Source organism: Bos mutus, chromosome 10 (genome assembly GCF_027580195.1).
Source record: "Bos mutus isolate GX-2022 chromosome 10, NWIPB_WYAK_1.1, whole genome shotgun sequence".
NCBI lineage: Eukaryota > Metazoa > Chordata > Mammalia > Artiodactyla > Bovidae > Bos > Bos mutus.
The window spans coordinates 20,227,605-20,246,050 of record NC_091626.1 but is presented as its reverse complement, the minus strand read 5'-3'; the positions used below and the strand labels follow the sequence as shown (position 1 = coordinate 20,246,050).

The following is an 18,446-nucleotide window of genomic DNA, read 5'->3' as shown; positions in this document are numbered from 1 at the left end:
ATTTGAAGAAATCCACATCTAGACACAATTCAGTAAAACTGCAGAACAATTTAGAACAACAAACTAAAGGCTAGAGAGAAAACATAGAGCATCTGCAAAGAAATACAGCTAAGCCAGTGGCACAATTCTCAGCAGCCAGTAGAAACCGGAAGACACTGGAATGATTCAAAGTGCTAAAATAAAGGGGGGAAAATCTATAAACATTGAATTGTATCCTCAGTAAAGTTATTTTGGGGACAAAGTTTATTTTTTTTTAAGACACTTTCAAATAAGTGAAAACTGAGTTTAACACCTACAGGGTCCTCTAAAGAAATTTCTAAAGAGTCGCCTAAAGAAATTTCCAGTGGATGTGCACCAGGAATACGAAGAAAACCTACCCCAGAAGGAACATGTGAAATGCAAGAAGGAATATCAGTTTTCTCATAAGTTCAACCACAAAATCTTTTAGCATCATATCAGACGCATAGAAATGAGAAGATGTGGTTCACTGATTTTAAAAAGGATCTGCTGGGACTTTGCTGTCTGTCCAGTGATTAAAAACCGAGTTTCCAATTTAGGGGTCATGGGTTTGATCCTTGGTTGGGAAACAAAGACCTCACATGCCACATGGCCAAGAAGAAAAGAAAAAAGCAAAAAGGATCTGTTACCAGCAATTCCACTTCTGGAATTGAAATTCCACTCAAAGGAATTGAAAGCAGTGACTCAAAGTCATATTTATACACCAGTGTATTTATTGGTGAAATGTAAGCATTATTTACAATATTATTTGTAAATGCAGCATTATTTGTAATAGCCAAAACGTGGAAACAACCCAAATGTTCATCAGCGAATGAATACAAAATGTGGTCTATGCCATACAATGGACTACTATTCATCCTTAGGAAGGAATAAAATTCTGACACATGCTATAATGTGGATGAACCTGGAAGCTATTATGCTAAGTGAAATAAGCCAGTCACAAAAAAGACAAATATTGTATGATTATACTGTTATGACCTACCTAGAATAATCAGTTCATAGAGACAGAAAGGAGAATGGTGGTTGCCAGGGGCTAAGGGGAGAAGGCCATGAGGAGTTACTGTTTGCGTGGTACAGAGTTTTAGTTTAGGAAGATGAAAATTTCTGAAGGATAGTGGTGGTGGTTATACAACAATGTGAATGTACTTAATGCCACTGAACTGTACATTTAAAAATGATTGAAATGGTAGATTTTATGTTATGTATATTTCACCACAAAAAGACCTGATAAAAATGTGATTCCATATATTAGCTAGGGAGATATGAAGATTTCTATTAACATTTAGTTATTTTGTTTGAACATTAAATTTTACTAGGGAGAAACATTAAACTTTCAGTTCAGTTCAGTCGCTCAGTCATGTCCGACTCTTTGTGACCCCATGAATTGCAGCACACCAGGCCTCCCTGTCCATCACCATCTCCCGGAGTTCACTCAAACTCACGTCCATCGAGTCAGTGATGTCATCCAGCCATCTCATCCTCTATCGTCCCCTTCTCCTACTGCCCCCAATCCCTCCCAGCATCAGGGTATTTTCCAATGAGTCAACTCTTCGCATGAGGCGGCCAAAGTACTGGAGTTTCAGCTTCAGCATCAGTCCTTCCAATGAACACCCAGGACTGGTCTCCTTTAGGATGGACTGCATGGATCTCCTTGTAGTCCAAGGGACTTGCAAGAGTCTTCTCCAACACCACAGTTCAAAAGCATCAATTCTTCAGTTCTCAGCTTTCTTCACAGTCCAACTCTCACATCCATACAGGACCACTGGAAAAATCACAGCCTTGACTAGACAGACCTTTGTTGGCAAAGTAATATCTCTGCTTTTTAAAATGCTATCTAGGTTGGTCATAATTTAGTTCCTCTTCACTTTCTGCCATAAGGGTGGGGTCATCTGCATATCTGAGGTTATTGATATTTCTCCCGGAAATCTTGATTCCAGCCTGTGCTTCTTCCATCCCAGCGTTTCTCATAATGTACTCTGCATATAAGTTAAATAAGCAGGGTGACAATATACAGCCTTGACGTACTCCTTTTCCTATTTGGAACCAGTCTGTTGTTCCATGTCTAGTTCTAACTGTTGCTTCCTGACCTGCATGTAGGTTTCTCAAGAGGCGGGTCAGGTGGTCTGGTATTTCAATCTCTTTCAGAATTTTCCACAGTTTATTGTGATCTATACAGTCAAAGGCTTTGGCATAGTCAATAAAGCAGAAATAGATATTTTTCTGGAACGCTCTTGCTTTTTCGATGATCCAGCAGATGGTGGCAATTTGATCTCTGGTTCCTCTGCCTTTTCTAAAATCAGCTTGAACGTCTGGAAGTTCACGGTTTACGTATTGCTGAAGCCTGGCTTGGAGAATTTTGAGCATTACTTTACCAGCATGTGAGATGAGTGCAATTCTGCGGTAGTTTGAGCATTCTTTGGCATTGCCTTTCTTTGGGATTGGAATGAACACTGACCTTTTCCAGTCCTGTGGCCACTGCTGAGTTTTCCAAATTTGCTGGCAGATTGAGTGCAGCACTTTCACAGTGTCATCTTTCAGGATTTGAAATAGCTCAACTGGAATTCCATCACCTCCACTAGCTTTGTTCGTAGTGATGCTTTCTAAGGTCCACTTGACTTCACATTCCAGGATGTCTGGCTCTAGGTCAGTGATCACACCATTGTGATTATCTGGGTCGTGAAGACCTTTTTTGTACAGTTCTTCTGTGTATTCTTGCCACCTCTTCTTAATATCTTCTGCTTCTGTTAGGTCCATATCATTTCTGTCCTTAATTGTGCCCATCTTTGCATGAAATGTTCCCTTGGTATCTCTAATTTTCTTGAAGAGATCTCTAGTCTTTCCTATTCTGTTTTCCTCTATTTCTTTGCATTGATCGCTGAGGAAGGCTTTCTTATCTCTCCTTGCTATTCTTTGGAACTCTGCATTCAGATGCGTGTATCTTTCCTTTTCCCCTTTGCTTTTTGCTTCTCTTCTTTTCACAGCTATTTGTAAGGCATCCTCAGACAGCCATTTTGCTTTTTTGCATTTCTTTTCCATGGGGATGGTCTTGATCCCTGTCTCCTGTACAATGTCACGAAGCTCATTCCATAGTTCATCAGGCACACTATCTATCAGATCTAGGCCCTTAAATCTATTTCTCACTTCCACTGTATAATCATAAGGGATTTGATTTAGGTCATACCTGAATGGTCTAGTGGATTTCCCTACTTTCTTCAATTTAAGTCTGAATTTGGCAATAAGGAGTTCATGATCTGAGCCACAGTCAGCTCCCGGTCTTGTTTTTGCTGACTGTATACAGCTTCTCCATCTTGGCTGCAAAGAATATAATCAATCTGATTTCAGTGTTGACCATTTGGTGATGTCCATGTGTAGAGTCTTCTCTTGTGTTGTTGGAAGAGGGTGTTTGCTATGACCAGTGCGTTCCCTTGGCAAAACTCTATTCACCTTTGCTCTGCTTTATTCCGTATTCCAAGGCCAAATTTGCCTGTTACTCCAGGTGTTTCTTGACTTCCTACTTTTGCATTTCAGTCCCCTATAATGAAAAGGACATCTTTTGGGGGTGTTAGTTCTAAAAGGTCTTGTAGGTCTTCATAGAACTATTCAACTTCAGCTTCTTCAGCGTTACTGGTTGGGGCATAGGCTTGGATCACCGTGATATTGAATGGTTTGGTTTGGAAATGAACAGAGATCATTTTGTCGTTTTTGAGATTGCATCCAAGTACTGCATTTTGGATTCTTTTGTTGACCATGATGGCTACTCCATTTCTTCTAAGAGATTCTTGCCCACAGTAGTAGATATAATGGTCATCTGAGTTAAATTCACACATTAAATTTTACTGGGAAGAAACATTAAACTTTAGATATATATAAATATCCAAATGTACAAATAGAAAAATGTTTAAAGTGATGGGTGGTAGGTTTTCAGGTGCTTTTATTTTCTTATATTTTATATTCATATTTTTTCTATGTATTTTTTTTCTTTTTTTTCTATGTATTTTTAAATTTTTATTTATTTGGCTGTCCTGGGTCTTAGTTGGTGGCACACAGGATCTTCATTGAGTCATACAGGCTCAATAGTTGTGGCCTGTGGGTTTAGATCTCCAAGACATATGGGATCTTAGTTCTCTGACCAGGTATTGAACCTTTATTCCTTGCATTGCAAGGCAGATTCTTAACCACTGGACCACCAGGAAAGTCCCGCTTATCTGTATTTTCTAACTCTCCTAAAGTGAATTTGATGGACTGCAAGGAGATCAAACCAGTCAATCCTAATATTGAATCCTAATATTGAAATCAACCCTGAATATTCATTGGAAGGACTGATGCTGAGACTGAAGCTCCAATACTTTGGCCACCTGATGTAAAGAGCCAACTCATTAGAAAAGACCCTGATGTTGGGAAAGAATGATGGCAGGAGGAGAAGGGGATGACAGAGGACGAGATAGTTGGATGGCCTCACTGACTCATTGGGCATGAATTTGAGCAAGCCCTGGGGGATGGTAAAGGACAGGGAAGCCTGATTTGCTGCAGTTCTTGGGGTTGCAAACTGAGCGACTGAACAACACAAAAGTCAATTTGTGAAAGTTATTTGGTAGGGCTACATCTCAGCCTCCCTTTTCCCGCAGGACTGGAGGTGCAGCAGCTTCCCTCTCCCACCTATCACTACCCTGACCTGGAAATCTATTCTGCTGCTTCCTCTTGACTTTGGCAGCTATCCATCTGCTGGTGTCACATTTAATACCTGATTGAAGTTGGCCCTTGGTGTTCCAGTAAGGAATAGGGTTTCGACAGACAAAACCTGGGAGAAGTGATTCCAGCAGAGAGGATGTCATGAGCAAAAGTGCAAACTTTACAGTGTGAACTTTGGGAAAGACAAGGGGTCCAGACTGGTTAAGTCACCTTTCCCTACCATAAGTCATTATTATCATCATTATCATCAATGATAAAAAGCTAGTCTTTTTTTACACTTGATGGTTTACAAAGTCCTTTCACAGAATGTCATCACAATTCTGAGAGGTCAGACCTATTGTCAAATTTTGTAGATGAAGAAATTTTTTATTTCTCTCTCTCTCTTTTTGTTCTGGATGTGAAGAACAAACATAAATCAAGAACCTCTGTTACTGTGGCAGGGCAGGTCCTCCCCTCACTGGCACACAGCTGCTTCTGCTTATCGGGGGAAATCTTATCTCTGCTCCAAGCTGCTAAAAAATACCCTCCCCAGCGAGGGAAAGGGTACAACTATGGGCAAATTAACTGTCACTTTGGGAGACTGGGCTGCATCCTACTTAGAAAAGTCACAAACCAACCCTCCCCCATCCCCCATCCAGGGAGCAGAGAAGAGTTATGGAGAAAACGTTCTGCTTGGAGGGGAATCTATGGTATTGTGATCTAACAAGAAATAGTTGCTCTTTGGCCCCATTCTTGGCACAGAGCTCCTAAGACACTTGGAATTTCCAGTGTTGAGAGAGGAATGTTGCTACATTGATGAAGTGACTTTTGGAAAACCCTTAGGTACCAAAGGGATGCGGGCTGGTTGCCAGAGGGACCAACCTTGTGATTAGAGGGCTGGAACCTTTGGTACCTGATCCATCTTCAAACTCTGGATCAGAGAGAGGGGCTGGAGATTGAATCAATGGCAATGAGTTCATCAATCATGCCTATGTAATGAAGCCTCCACAAACCCTGAAAGGATGAATTTGGAGAGCTTCCAGGTTGGCGAACACATTGATTTTCTGGGAGAGTGGCACCTGGAGAGGGCACAGAAGCTCTGTGCCCTTTCCCCCATACCGCACCATGTGCATCTCTTCCATCGGTCTGTTTCTGAGTTAAATCCTTTTCTAATAAACCAGAGATCTAGTAAGCGCAATCTTTCTTTGTGTTCTGCATTGCTCTAGTCAATTAATTGACACCAAGGCAAGATTTGATGGAAACTTCAATCTATTGCCTGTTGGCTAGAAACCCAGGTGATAACCTGGAGTTGAGACTACTATCTGAAGTTGGGGGAGGGGCAGACTTGTAGAACAGAGCCCTTCACTACCTTGTGGGATCTGATGCTCTCTCCAGGTAGTGTCAGGGTTGAGTTGAATTGTCGGACACCCTGCTGGTGTCCCAGAATTCCTTGGTGCTGTGAGACACCTGCCCCTTCCTGACACACATTGGAACTGGGTCCAGAACCTTTAGGATCCCTACTGAGGTGGCTCCTGCTTCTCTCTGCTTTTGGATCCATTTTGGAGGGAAACCTTTTCAGTGTCCAGGGCATGCTTTTCTCCTTTAGTGTTCCAAGGAGGACAAAAGCCTTTTTTCACTTGTTTTCCTCAGCAAAGTGGAAAGACTGATGCTTTCACAAAGAACTACTCTGTCTAGGGCCACCTGCCTCAGCAAATGGAATCTCTGCTCACCATTGGCTCTTCACAGAGCAGGTTTGGCAGAACCTAAGCTGTCTGCACCTTCAAGGCAAGGGAAATTGGAAGGGTAGCTTCTTTCTATTCTACCTTATCATAAAGGGACTAAAAAGATTTTGAACAACCATCAATGACAAGTGTCCATACATGCTGTTGCTTAGTTGCTAAGTCATGTGCGACTCTTTTGTGACCCCATGGACCCCATGGCTCCTCTGTCCATGGGATTTCCCAGGCAAGAAGACTGGAATGGGTTGCCATTTCCTTCTCCAGGGGATCTTCCCAACCCAGGGATTGAACCTGCATCTCCTGCATTGGCAGGTGGATTCTTCACCACCGAGTCACCGGGGAGCCTGTCCATACACAGACAACCATGATTCACCTTCTAATATCAGTGTGGAGTCCTTCTCTCTTTGCTTTCTGTGTCTAATTAATGTTGATGATTTAATTTCTGTGCTCTCCTAGTCTCTCTCATCCCAGTAAGGCAGCTTTCCCAGCTGAATGTTCTGCTCTCTCTCATAGGGAGTTAACTATAATCTAGTGGTCAAAGGTCCAGGCTCTGAGGTTAGGCTACCTGGAACTTAATTCTGCCTCTGCAAGTTACTAGCTGTTTAAAATTTAACAAGTTACTCAGTTTCTCTGCACTTCAATTAATTATACTACCGACTGGACTGGGTGGCTGAGAGGATGACATGAAATAACACGGGAAAGAATACAGCCCATTTCCAGGTGCATGTTGTGTGCTTAATAAGTGATAGACACTAATACAATCAGTATCACTGTGTTTCCAATCTGAGGAGCATTGCTAATTCACTATTTGTAGAGCAGAGAAAAATGATTTCACCGCTGCTCAGTGAAATAGCTAGCTTTTCCTTCTGGTAAATTCCCAGCCCCGCCCTTTCCTCCCAGGGCCCCTTTAATGACTCACCCCTCAGGTATTCTCACTCCTCTCTCCCAGACAAGTGTCCAGAGGGAGCAGTTGAGGAAGTCAGTTGTGTCCCTGCCTGTGGTCTAGGGGAGGACTTGAATCCCGGGTCACAAGCTTCTCAACTGTCAGGTTGCCTAAGGTTGAGGAGGTCACGTGGTTGACCCAAAGACGGGCTTTGGGCCCCAAGCAGCTGCTTTTGGTGCTCCCCCGCCACACATTCTCAGGCCCCCTTTGATCTGCGCTGCGCCCACGGTAGATATGCCCCCCGCCCCCCTCAACCGGCCTCCATCCTGCCAGCACCCCATCCAAAAGGCCTGTCTCAATTTTTCTCTCTCAGTTGACAGAATTGTGGTGAGAGGAGAGGAGAGTTAATGCCTTGGGGGCAACCCTCGTGGTGGAGGACATGGGTCAGTGCCCCAGTCTCCTGTCTTTCAAAGGGTCAATTCTCTTTTTTCTTTTCTCTTTATGGATCCATTGACTGTAGCCCACCACGCTCCTCTGTCCATGGAAATTCCCAGGCAAGAATACTGGAGTGGGTGGCCATTTCCTTCTCCAGAGGATCTTCCCGACCCAGGGATTGAACCCATGTCTCATGTGTCTCCTGCATTGCAGGCAGAATCTTTTACCGCGGAGCCATTGGGGAAGGCCCTTATCATCTAAAAAATTAATAAATAAACTTATTGTTTTGCTGTGCTGGGTCTTTGTTGCTGCTCCGGCTTCTCTCTAGTTGCGGTCTGTGGGCTTCTCAATGTGGTGGCTTCTCTTGTTGCAGAGCATGGGCTCTGGGTGCGCAGGCTCAGTAGTTCCAGCATGAGGGCTCTTTAGGTGAGGCTTCAGGCTCTCAAGCACAGGCCCAATAGTTGTGGCTCAGGGCTTAGTTGCTCTGTGGCATGTGGGATCTTCCTGGATCATGGATAGACCTGTGTCTCCTGCATTGGCAGGCAGACCCTCCACTACTGAGTCACCAGGAAAGCCCCAAAGGGTCAATTCTGAGCTATGCCCTATTACTCTTCAGAGCGTCTCTGACAGGACTGAGCTCCACAACAGTAGCTAGCTCAATAGATGGCTTTTCGGGGCATCATCTCCTTCCCTGACTCACATTTTCTACTCCATCTCTCTGACCCTTGGGACCACCCTCCGGAAGTCTCATGTTTTGGCCTCAGACGGTGTTTTCAGGGGAACACAATCCAAGCCCTCTGCCGTGTTTCCTCCTCATTGTTTATCCTCTGGATGTCTTTGTGTCTAGGATCCCTCCCTGTCTGGAAGGAAAGAGGGCAAAAGTGGGAACAGAAATGAATCTAACTCCTTTGGAGATGGGAAATCATATTTTATGTACCTACAGCTTTCTCATCTGTTATCTCACTCAAATTTTAGCAACAAACCTGTGAGGCAGATTATTATTAGCCCCATTTTATGGATGAAGAAAATGAGAAGCTGTGAGAGTTTAAGTAAACAGTCTAAGGTCATACAAAAACTTTAAAAAGGCAGGTCTATGCTCTTTCATCCATGGGGTCAAAAAGAATCAGACACTGAGCAACTGAACTGAACTGATGCTCTTTCAGCTGCCTTCTTTTATGGGTGAGATCCTCTGAAAGAGTCCTCTGGAAGCTGGACTTTGAATCAATCAAGTAAGTTTATCAGTTTTTCTTTCTTTCTTTCTTTCTTTTTTATTTCATCCTCTGGCATGTGGGATCTTAGTTTCCTGACCAAGGATTGAACCCATGTCTCCTGCACTGGAAGCTTGGATTCTTAACCACTGGACCATCAGGGAAGTTCCTATCAACTTTTTTAAGTTAAATATTTTAACAGCATTATTTAAGTAGAGTTGACATTCAATATATTGCCCATATTTAAGGTGTACAATGTAATGAGTTTTGACATACTTATGTGCCCGTGAAACCATCAGCACAATTAAGATAGTGAACATATGTATCACATCTGAAACTTCCCTCTAATCTTTCCCTCTGCCTTTCTATGCTATTTTCCCTTTCTTGGCAACCACTAATCTGCTTTCTGTCACTTTAGATTGGTTTGCCTTTTCTATTTTATATTAATATAAATGGGATCACATAGCATGTTTTCTTTTCTTATCTGATCTCTTTCACTTAATGTGATTATTTTGAGATTCACCTATGCTGTTGTGTGTATAAATAGTTTCGGGCTTCCCAGGTGGCACTAGTGGTAAAGAACTCACCTGCCAGTGCAGGAGACATAAGAGACACGGGTTTGATCCCTACATTGGGAAGATCCCCTAGAGGTGGGCATGGTAACCCACTCCAGTTTTCTTGCCTGGAGAATCCCATGGATTGAGGAGCCTGGTAGGCTACAGTCCAAAGGGTCACAAAGGATTGGGCATGACTGAAGTGATAGCATGCATGCATAGTTTATTCCTTTTTATTGCTGAGTAGTATTCTGTTGTACCACAATTTCTTCATCAGGTCATCTGTTCATGGACAATGCTTTTTGGCTCTTACAAATGTACATGTCATGTACAAGTCTTTGTATAGGCCTATGTTTTCAGTTCTCTCAGGTGAATATCTAGGAGTGGAATGTTCAGTCACATGATAGGTATATTTAACTTTTGAAGAAACTTCTAAACATCTTGTCAGTGTGGTTGTATCACTTTACACTCCCACCAGCGATGCGTGAGCCTGTGCTCACAGGGGATTGTCCACCACAGAGAGTCCCAAACAGACCTACACCAAGACATATTACAATAAAAGTTTCAAAAATTAAAAGTAAAGAGAAGATCCTAAAGGCAGCAAAAAAAAGAAAAAGGTTTAATAGCAAGGTAACCCTCCTAAGACTGTCAGCTGATTTCTCTACAGAAACACTGCAGGGCAGAAGGGAGTGGAAAAATATATTCAAAAGTCTTAAAAGGGAAAAATCTACATCCTAGAATACTCTACCCAGTAAGATTATCATTTATAATAGGAGAAATAAGTAATTTCTCAGATGAGCAAAAACTAAAAGAATACAGCAATACTAAACTTATCCTAAAAGAAATAGCGAAAGGTCTTTTCTATATAGAAAAGAAGCAAGAAGATATAGGAAGAAATAAATCATAATTGGAAAGTAAATCACTTAAATTAGCCAGTATAGAGATCAAAGGGAAAAAAACACCTATTTGTGAAAGTGATGATAAAAAAAAAAAGGAACAGCAAAAGGGTTAAACAGGAAAATGTGAGAAAAAAAAAAAGGACATCAAAATCATAAAATGTGGGAAAAGAGAGTAAGAACATGCAGATTCTTCTTTTTTTTTTTCAGAATGTGTTTGAGCCTCAAACAAGCAAAAACTAAAAGAATACAGCAATACTAAAGGCTGTATCAGCCTAAAGCAAACAGGTAGGTAGGGGTTAACATACTTGAAAAACAGGGCAGCCACAAATAAAAAACATACAATAGATTCACAAATGCCAAAAAGAAGAGAAAACAAGCATGAAATAAAAGGAAATTATCAAACCACAAAAAGAAGCAAAAGAAGAAACAAAGAATCAACTGGAAAACAAAGTTTAAAATGGCAATAAATACATATGTATCAACAATTACCTTAAATTCAATGGACTGAATGCTCCAATCAAAAGACATGGAGTGGCAGATTGGATTAAAATTAAAAAAACACGAATCTACCATATGCTGTCTATAGGAGGCACACCTTTGGGCAAAGGACACACACAGGATGAAGTGAGGGAACAGGAAAAGATATTTCATGCAAATGAAAGTGACAGGAAAGTGGTAGTTATAATACTCACACAAGACAAAATAGACTTTAAAGCAAAAGCTATAAAGAAAAATAAAGAAGGACAATATATAATGATAAAAGGACCAATCAAGAAGAGGATTTTATTAATACACTCATCGATATAGGAGCACCCAAGTACATACACAAATGCTAACAGACATAAAGGGAGAAATTGATGGGAATACAGTAGTAGAAGATTTTAACATCAAAGGACACATTTTCTAAACAGAAAATCAATCAGGCAACAGAGATCCTTAAATGATACAATAGAACAGTTAGACTTAATTGATGTTTTCAGGACATTACACCCCCACGCCCACCCCCCAAATCACGTTCTTCTCAAGTCCACATGGAACATTCTCTAGGACTGACCACATACTAGGGCACAAAACCAACTTCAATAAATTTAAGAGTATAGAAACTATTTCAAGCATCTTCTCTGACCGCAATGGACTAAAACTAGAAATCAACCACAAGAAGCGAAAGGACAAAAAAGCCCCATTAAACAACAACATGCTACTAAAAAAACAAAGGATTAACAAGGAAATTAAAAAATACCTTGGGACAAATGAGAATCAAAATGCATACAAAATATATGAGATGCAGCAAAAGCAGTTCTTAGAGGGAAATTCATAGTGATACAGGCCTTCCTTAAAAAAAAAAAATGAGAAAAATCTCAAGTAAACAACCTAACCTACCACCTAAAAGAATTATAAAAATAAGAAAAAACAAGACATAAAGTCAGCAGAAGGAAGGAAATAATAAAAATCAGGGAGGAAATAAATAAAATAGAGATTAAAAAAACAATAGAAAAAAATCAATAAAATCAAGAGCTGGTTCTTTGAAAGGGTAAACAAAACTGACAAACCTCTGGCCAGACTCAACAAGGAGAAAGGATAGAGAACCAAAATAAATAAAATAAGAAATGAAAAAGGAGAAATTGCAACTGGTACTACAGAAATTAAAACAAACAAACAAAAAAAAGAACAATTATATGCCAACAAATCTGACAACCTAGAAGAAATGGACAGCTTTCTAGAAACATATAGTCCAACCAAAACTGAATCAAGGAGAAACAGATAATTTGAACACACCAATCACTAGAAGAGAAGTAGAATCTGGAACTTAAAAACTCCCTACAGGGACTTCCCTGATGGTCCAGTGGTTGAGTCCATGCAGGGGCTGTGAGTTTGATCCCTGGTGGGGGTACTAAGATCCTATATGCCATCTGGCATAGCCAAAAAACAAAACAAAACAAAAACTCCCTACAAACAAAAGTCCAGGACCAGATGACTTCACAGGTGAATTCTACCAAACATACGAAGAAGACCATATACTGATTCTTCTCAAACTCTCCCAAAAGATTGAAGAGTTGGGAATACTTCCAAAAACATTTTATGAAGCTACTCTCACAGTGATAACCAAAATTAAAGATACTATCAAAACAGAAAATTGCAGGCCTATATCTTTGACAAATATAGATGCAAAAATTCTTAACAAAATATTACCAAACAGACCCCAACAATACATAAAAATGATCATATACTATGACCAAGAGAGATTCAACCCAAGTTCATAAGTGAAGAAAGCGAAAGTGAAAGTCGCTCAGTTGTGTCCAACTCTGTGACCCCATGGACTATACAGTCCATGGAATTCTCCAGGCCAGAATACTGGAGTGGGTAGCCGTTCCCTTCTCCAGGGCATCTTCCTAACCCAGGTCTCCCACATTGCAGGCAGATTCTTTACCAGCTGAGCCACCCGGGAAGCCCCAAGTTCATAAGGATTCTCCTTTTCTCTTAGTTCTGCTATCTCTCCTGTCAAAATGTTCCTCTTTTGCTTAAGTTACAGGGAGCCATATTCTGTTGCTTCCAACCAACCATCTCTTATGGATAGAATTGTTTTGTTACATTGCCTGAATTATTGGTTATTGTTAAACATTTTTATTAGTTTATAACTTTCACCTTTATATTTTATCTCCCAATTACATAATATGTAGCTGGAAGGAACCACTAAGTATCAGGGTGGTTTGTTAAACAGCATTTGCTCAGGCTTGAGGTCCAGGATCTAAGTGATGAGATCTGGGCCCTTGTGCCTGAGCTTGGTGCTGTAATGGGATGAGACTTTAAGATCTTATGGGGAGAGGATGAATGTGGGAGGAATGTGGATTGTTATGACCAAATGGTGACAGATTTAATTTTCTAAAGAAGACCATATGTATGTGTTTAGTGCATTCTACATGCTCTTCTTCCAATATAACCGATACTTCTTCTACCCAGAGGTGAGGGGTTTATGTTCTCATCCCTTGATTCTGGCCAGGGGCTTGTGACTCAAGACTAGGACATGGGCTTCCCTAATGGCTCAGTGGTAAAGAACCTGCTTGCCAATGCAGGAGACATGGGTTCAATCCCAATCCCTGATCTGGGAAGATCCCACATGCCACAAAGCGACTAAGCCTATGTGCCACAACTGTTAAGCCTGTGCTCTAGAGCCTGGGAGCCTCAACTACTGAGCCCACATGTCAAAACTACTGAAGCTAGAGTACCTAAGAACCCTTGCTCTGCAATAACAGAAGCCACTGCAATGAGAAACCTGTGCCCTACAACTAGAGAAAAGCCTGCACAGAAATGAAGACTAAGCACAGCCAACAATAAATAAATAAATGAAAAAAATTATATATACAAAAAAAGACTAGGTCATGAAAAGAATGTAGTGCCTACCTGAAGCGTGCTCTCAAAGCTGCTGTTTGGTAAGGAAGCCCAAGCCACACCGAACAGTCACATGTATGTGGTGCAACCAGTTGTTCTGGCTAGTTTCATGCAGCGGTCAATGTCAATAGCTAGACATGTGACCGCTACAGCTCCTAGCCTGCAAGTCTCTCACCAGACGTTGTGGAGCAGATAAGGAGCCTTCATCACTAGTGAATTTCTTACTCATGGAAACTATTCGAGATAACAAATGATCATTGTGGTTTGAAGGCACCCAGTTTTGAAAGTGATTTGTTATACAGTAATAGAAACTATTACAGTAAAAATGTGAAGTGTTTGTATTTAAAACTTTTCAGTGAAGGAGGCACCTGAAAGCTGTTAGCTTCAAGGAGAAACAAAACCATATTGCAATTTTTGGAACTTACTGTGAAATGGGATTGTTAATGAATTGTGCCAATCTTTTCCTTGGATTTTTTTCTATCGGTGTCTGTGAAAAATATTTTTAAATTAAAATATTTAGTCATAAAAAGGAATGAATACTGGTATGTACTACCAGTGGATGAACTTTGAAAACATTAGGCTAAGTGGAGGCAAATTTATAGGGACATAAAGTGAATTAGTGGTTTCCAGGGAGAAAGGGAAGGGGGAAATCGGGAGTAACTGCTAGTGGGTATGGCACTTCTTTTGGGGGGTTATGAAAATAGCCTGGACTTAGATATGGTGATGGTTGCACAGCCTTGTAAATATACTAAAACCTACTGAGTTGTACATTCCAAAAGAGTGGATTTTATGGTATATGGATTATATCTCAAAAAATTAAGACTATTAAAGTTTTCTTTGATCAGCCATAAGTGAGATCAACAAATCTGGCTATACTGTCTATATGTGAAGATCAATTTTGACAAAATCATTGACAAATTTGCAAAAATTAAGACAGAAGTTGTAACGTTATAATTCATTCTTATGACAGACCAATATGTAAGTGTATGTTTTCCCTTTATATTTAAAATAAAAATTATATGCATAAAATTACAATTATTAATCTGTTGCTTTTTTCTGTCTTGTACTGCCATATATATATATATATATATGTAGATAATCTGTAACTATATGGCATGTATATCTATATCTATATGACATATATATAGATATATTTATTTGCCTTGTTAAACATATGAGCATATAAAGTCAATAAAAGAAAATTATTATTTTCCAATTTGTCTGGCTATTATTGTTTCATACATGATTAATACTGAAAATCATATAGATAGGGTTTAAAAATTATATGCTTCAGTTATCAAATGTGTAAAGTATGTCATTGATGTTAATACTGTTATTGAGAGTCTAAGAAAAAATCAAGGTCTACACTGGAATGGCAATGAAGGGAATGCAAAGGAAGGAGATAGATAAGTAAGTACAGATAGATACTCTGTGAATAAAACAGTTCTGTACAGTTAGGGGGAAAGGAAAAAGGAGATGTCAAGTATGAAATGTATCTCTAACCTGATGATACCCAACAATTCTTGGAGGCTTGTTCTATAAATACAGGCACCCAATGCCTAGAAATGCCTCTAAACATAGAAGTTCCTCAACACATATTTTTTGTGTGAATTAAAGATTAGATAGGACACATCTTCCATCCATCTTTTTACTCCAGCTATTACTATGGCAAGCAATAGCTTGCCCCTGTCACCTGAGAGTACCAGCTTGCAGGTATGGCTCCTATCTTTTACGCCTCTTGCTCGGGGGCGTCTTTGCTGCAGCACTGTGGAATACCTACCATTTTCTGACACTTGTGTAAAGCTGGAAGAGTGAGGGAATTAACAGTTAAAGGGGGACTTTTGACCACTGGAGGTGAGGGTGAGTAGACGAATATCCTGTCTCTGGAATCACATTCTGTATGGCTCCACAGAAAGTGCTGGGACAATGTTCCAGTTGTTTGAGGTGGCCACCAGCTCCACATCACTTGTTTGGATGGCTTTTCCGCTTTCCCATTTCACTCTTCCCAGTTCCCCATTTTTGTCCCCTGTGGTTGCTCTCCACAATAACCTACCTGCATCATCTCATTCTTTTTTAAGGGTTTGATTTTCGGCGGTGGGGGAAGGCCACTCTAAGACAGATTCCTACATAAAATGTGGTATGGTAGAATTAGCACTGGACAAGGACCCAGAAAACCTGGGTTCCAGACCTAGCTTTCTCACCAATCTCAAATGAAGAGGAGTGTTTTTATTACTATTTTCAGATGTACATGTACTGACAGGAAAAGATCTCCAAGTCATTTGTTAACTGAGGGGAAAAAAAAAAGCAAGTCAAGAAAAATGCTTGCAACATGGTCTGACATACACAAAAAGGGCAGGCATGCGTGTGTGCAAGCTCAGTCGCTAAGCTGTGTCTGACTCTTTGGAACCCCAGGGTCTGTAGCCCTCCAGGCAACTCTGTCCATGGGATTTTCCAGGCAAGAATACTGGAGCGAGTTGTCACTTCCTCCTCCTCCTTCCCAACCTTGGGATACAACCGGGGTCTCCTGTGCCTCCTGCATTGACAGGAGGATTCTTTATCACTGAGCCACCTGAGAAGCCCAGCCATATGTACCATATACAGGTTAATAAACTTAGACAAAATGGTGGGGGATCACAGCTTACTATATATTTTTGTATGGCTTGAATCCTTTACAAGGAGACTGTATTTTGTGTAATTTAGAAACAACAACAACAAGAAAAGTCCGCTTCCAAGGCCGTTGAGTCACGCTTGTGAAAGTGGAGAGCGGAAGTCAACGCTCCACGAACACAAGGTGAGAAAGAGGAGCTGTGCTCAGATGTGCGCGCTAGGGGATCGGGGACCAAGGCCGGGCGGTCGAGAGACCGGACCCGCGGGAGGGAGGGCGGCTGGGTCTTTGTGGTCGCCAGGGGGCAGATGTGCGGAGCAACCCAAACCTACAACTACCCACTTTTCCCCGGGCAGGACTTCGCAGAAATTATAAATTCCATCCCTTAGCTGCAGTTCAGACAGATCCGAGGGTTTTCAGAGTCGAGGGGAGCCCCCCCTCCTCTGCCCCACGAGGAAAGCTTGGCGCTCTGAGCAGTCTGCAGGCTTGTTCATACCACATTTACGCGCAACAACTCTTTTCTCCGCCCGCACCACACCTCCCGGCCCCCACCCGCAGAGGGGAAATTGAGTCACTGGAAGGCGAGGCCAGAGTCTCCAGGGGAATGTGCGCCAACGCCAGTCCTCAGGGCCTTCCAGATGCTGGGAGGAGGGGGAGGGACCTCAGGAAAATACAGAGTGGGGTGAGGGCGGGGGGAGCGGCTGGCTGGGCAGGAGCTGAGCCAGACACATGGAGAAACGCTGCCCAGGATCAAAGGAAATATGACATTTGAAAAGAATGCGCACGTCTGCTAGTGCTGCGGAGCAGGGGGCGGGGGGGCCGCGGGGTGCGTAGGCGGCGTGTCGGGGATGGTGAGCTAGAGCAGGGGCAGGGTCTCTACCCCTTCCCGCCTTGCCTCGGCTTCCCACGGCCCTCGGTCAGCCTCTTAGGTGCGGGTTGGCAGTCCGTCTCAGGATGCTCCTCACTCTCTCTCTCCTTGGGTCTCTCCTTTCTTTATTTCCATGATGAAGCTGGAAGGGAAATGTAACCTGAGGCGACAAACCAAAGCGGGGGTAATAAGAAAGGAAAAAAAAAAAAAAAATCAAACCAGGCCACCTCCCCGCTCGGCCTCGGAACATTCTTCTCTCCCCGCCGGCCTGGCTTCTTCTCCCCGCCCCTCCGGCGTCGCGGTCCTGGGCTCGCCGCCGGGGCAGCTCCGCACGTCACTGGGGTCCCCCGGGGCTGGGGGGTCCCCAGGGCGGGCCGGAGGGAGGGCGGGAGGGGAGGGGGGCGGGCAGTCGCCTCGGCCGCGGCGGAGTTCGGGCCGGCCGGGCCAGCCCTCCCCTGCGCCCTGGCCCCGCCGAGCCTGTTTCTCATTAGAGTAGCGGGCGCGGTCCCCGCCCGGCTCCCGAGTGTTTGTAAACGTCTGAGCCTAGGGCCGTCGCTTAACCCCTTCGGTGCGGGGCCCGAGCACAGCTGCGGGCTGGGCCCTCAGCTGGAGGTCTTTAGATTAAAGGTAGCTGCGGCCTGCTGATAGGTTTGTAGCCTAAGGTCTGCGTAGGGGGAATGGTACCAACACCCATGCACCCACCCTAACCGACAGGCATCTGAATAACTAATTTCGACTTAAATCCCTCCCGCACAACAGGACCCCAATATGCCTGTCCTTTCTAGGAACTCCAGTCCGAGTCTTTCTTCCTTCTCCCGCCCAGGTGACAGGTGTCCAACCCAGGGGCCCACACGGTCTTAGGACTGCTGGGCGCCGGTAAACCTGGCCAGGATTATCAGGAGAGCTGGAGCGGGATGCCAGCGGAACCGAGATTCATTCCCGACTAAGATTCTAGGGAGGAGAGAGCCGGCTTCCCTTGGAGGCTAGTTAATGGCCCCTCCGGGTGGCTGGGACTAGGACAGCAGTAAAGTCCGGCCTGGATTGTCGCCCATCAGGAGTCATGGACCTTTGAACAGTGCCTCAAGACCAATAACTCTTCTTCACTTTTGGGGGACAGGGAGAGATGGACCGGTGGAGGGGCTGGTTCGGCCAGGTAAAGGCTTCCTTCCAGAAGGCTTAGGC

General features: G+C 42.8%; 1 long non-coding RNA gene across 1 annotated transcript; it reads right to left on the bottom strand.

The window, feature by feature from the left end:
• Positions 1 to 15,997: 15,997 nt before the first annotated feature.
• On the bottom strand, positions 15,998 to 18,088 carry LOC138989374 (uncharacterized). The gene is made up of 2 exons (XR_011465581.1): positions 17,492 to 18,088; positions 15,998 to 17,406 (listed from the first exon to the last, which is right to left on the bottom strand). It is a non-coding gene; the product is annotated as an uncharacterized lncRNA (long non-coding RNA).
• Positions 18,089 to 18,446: the final 358 nt, after the last annotated feature.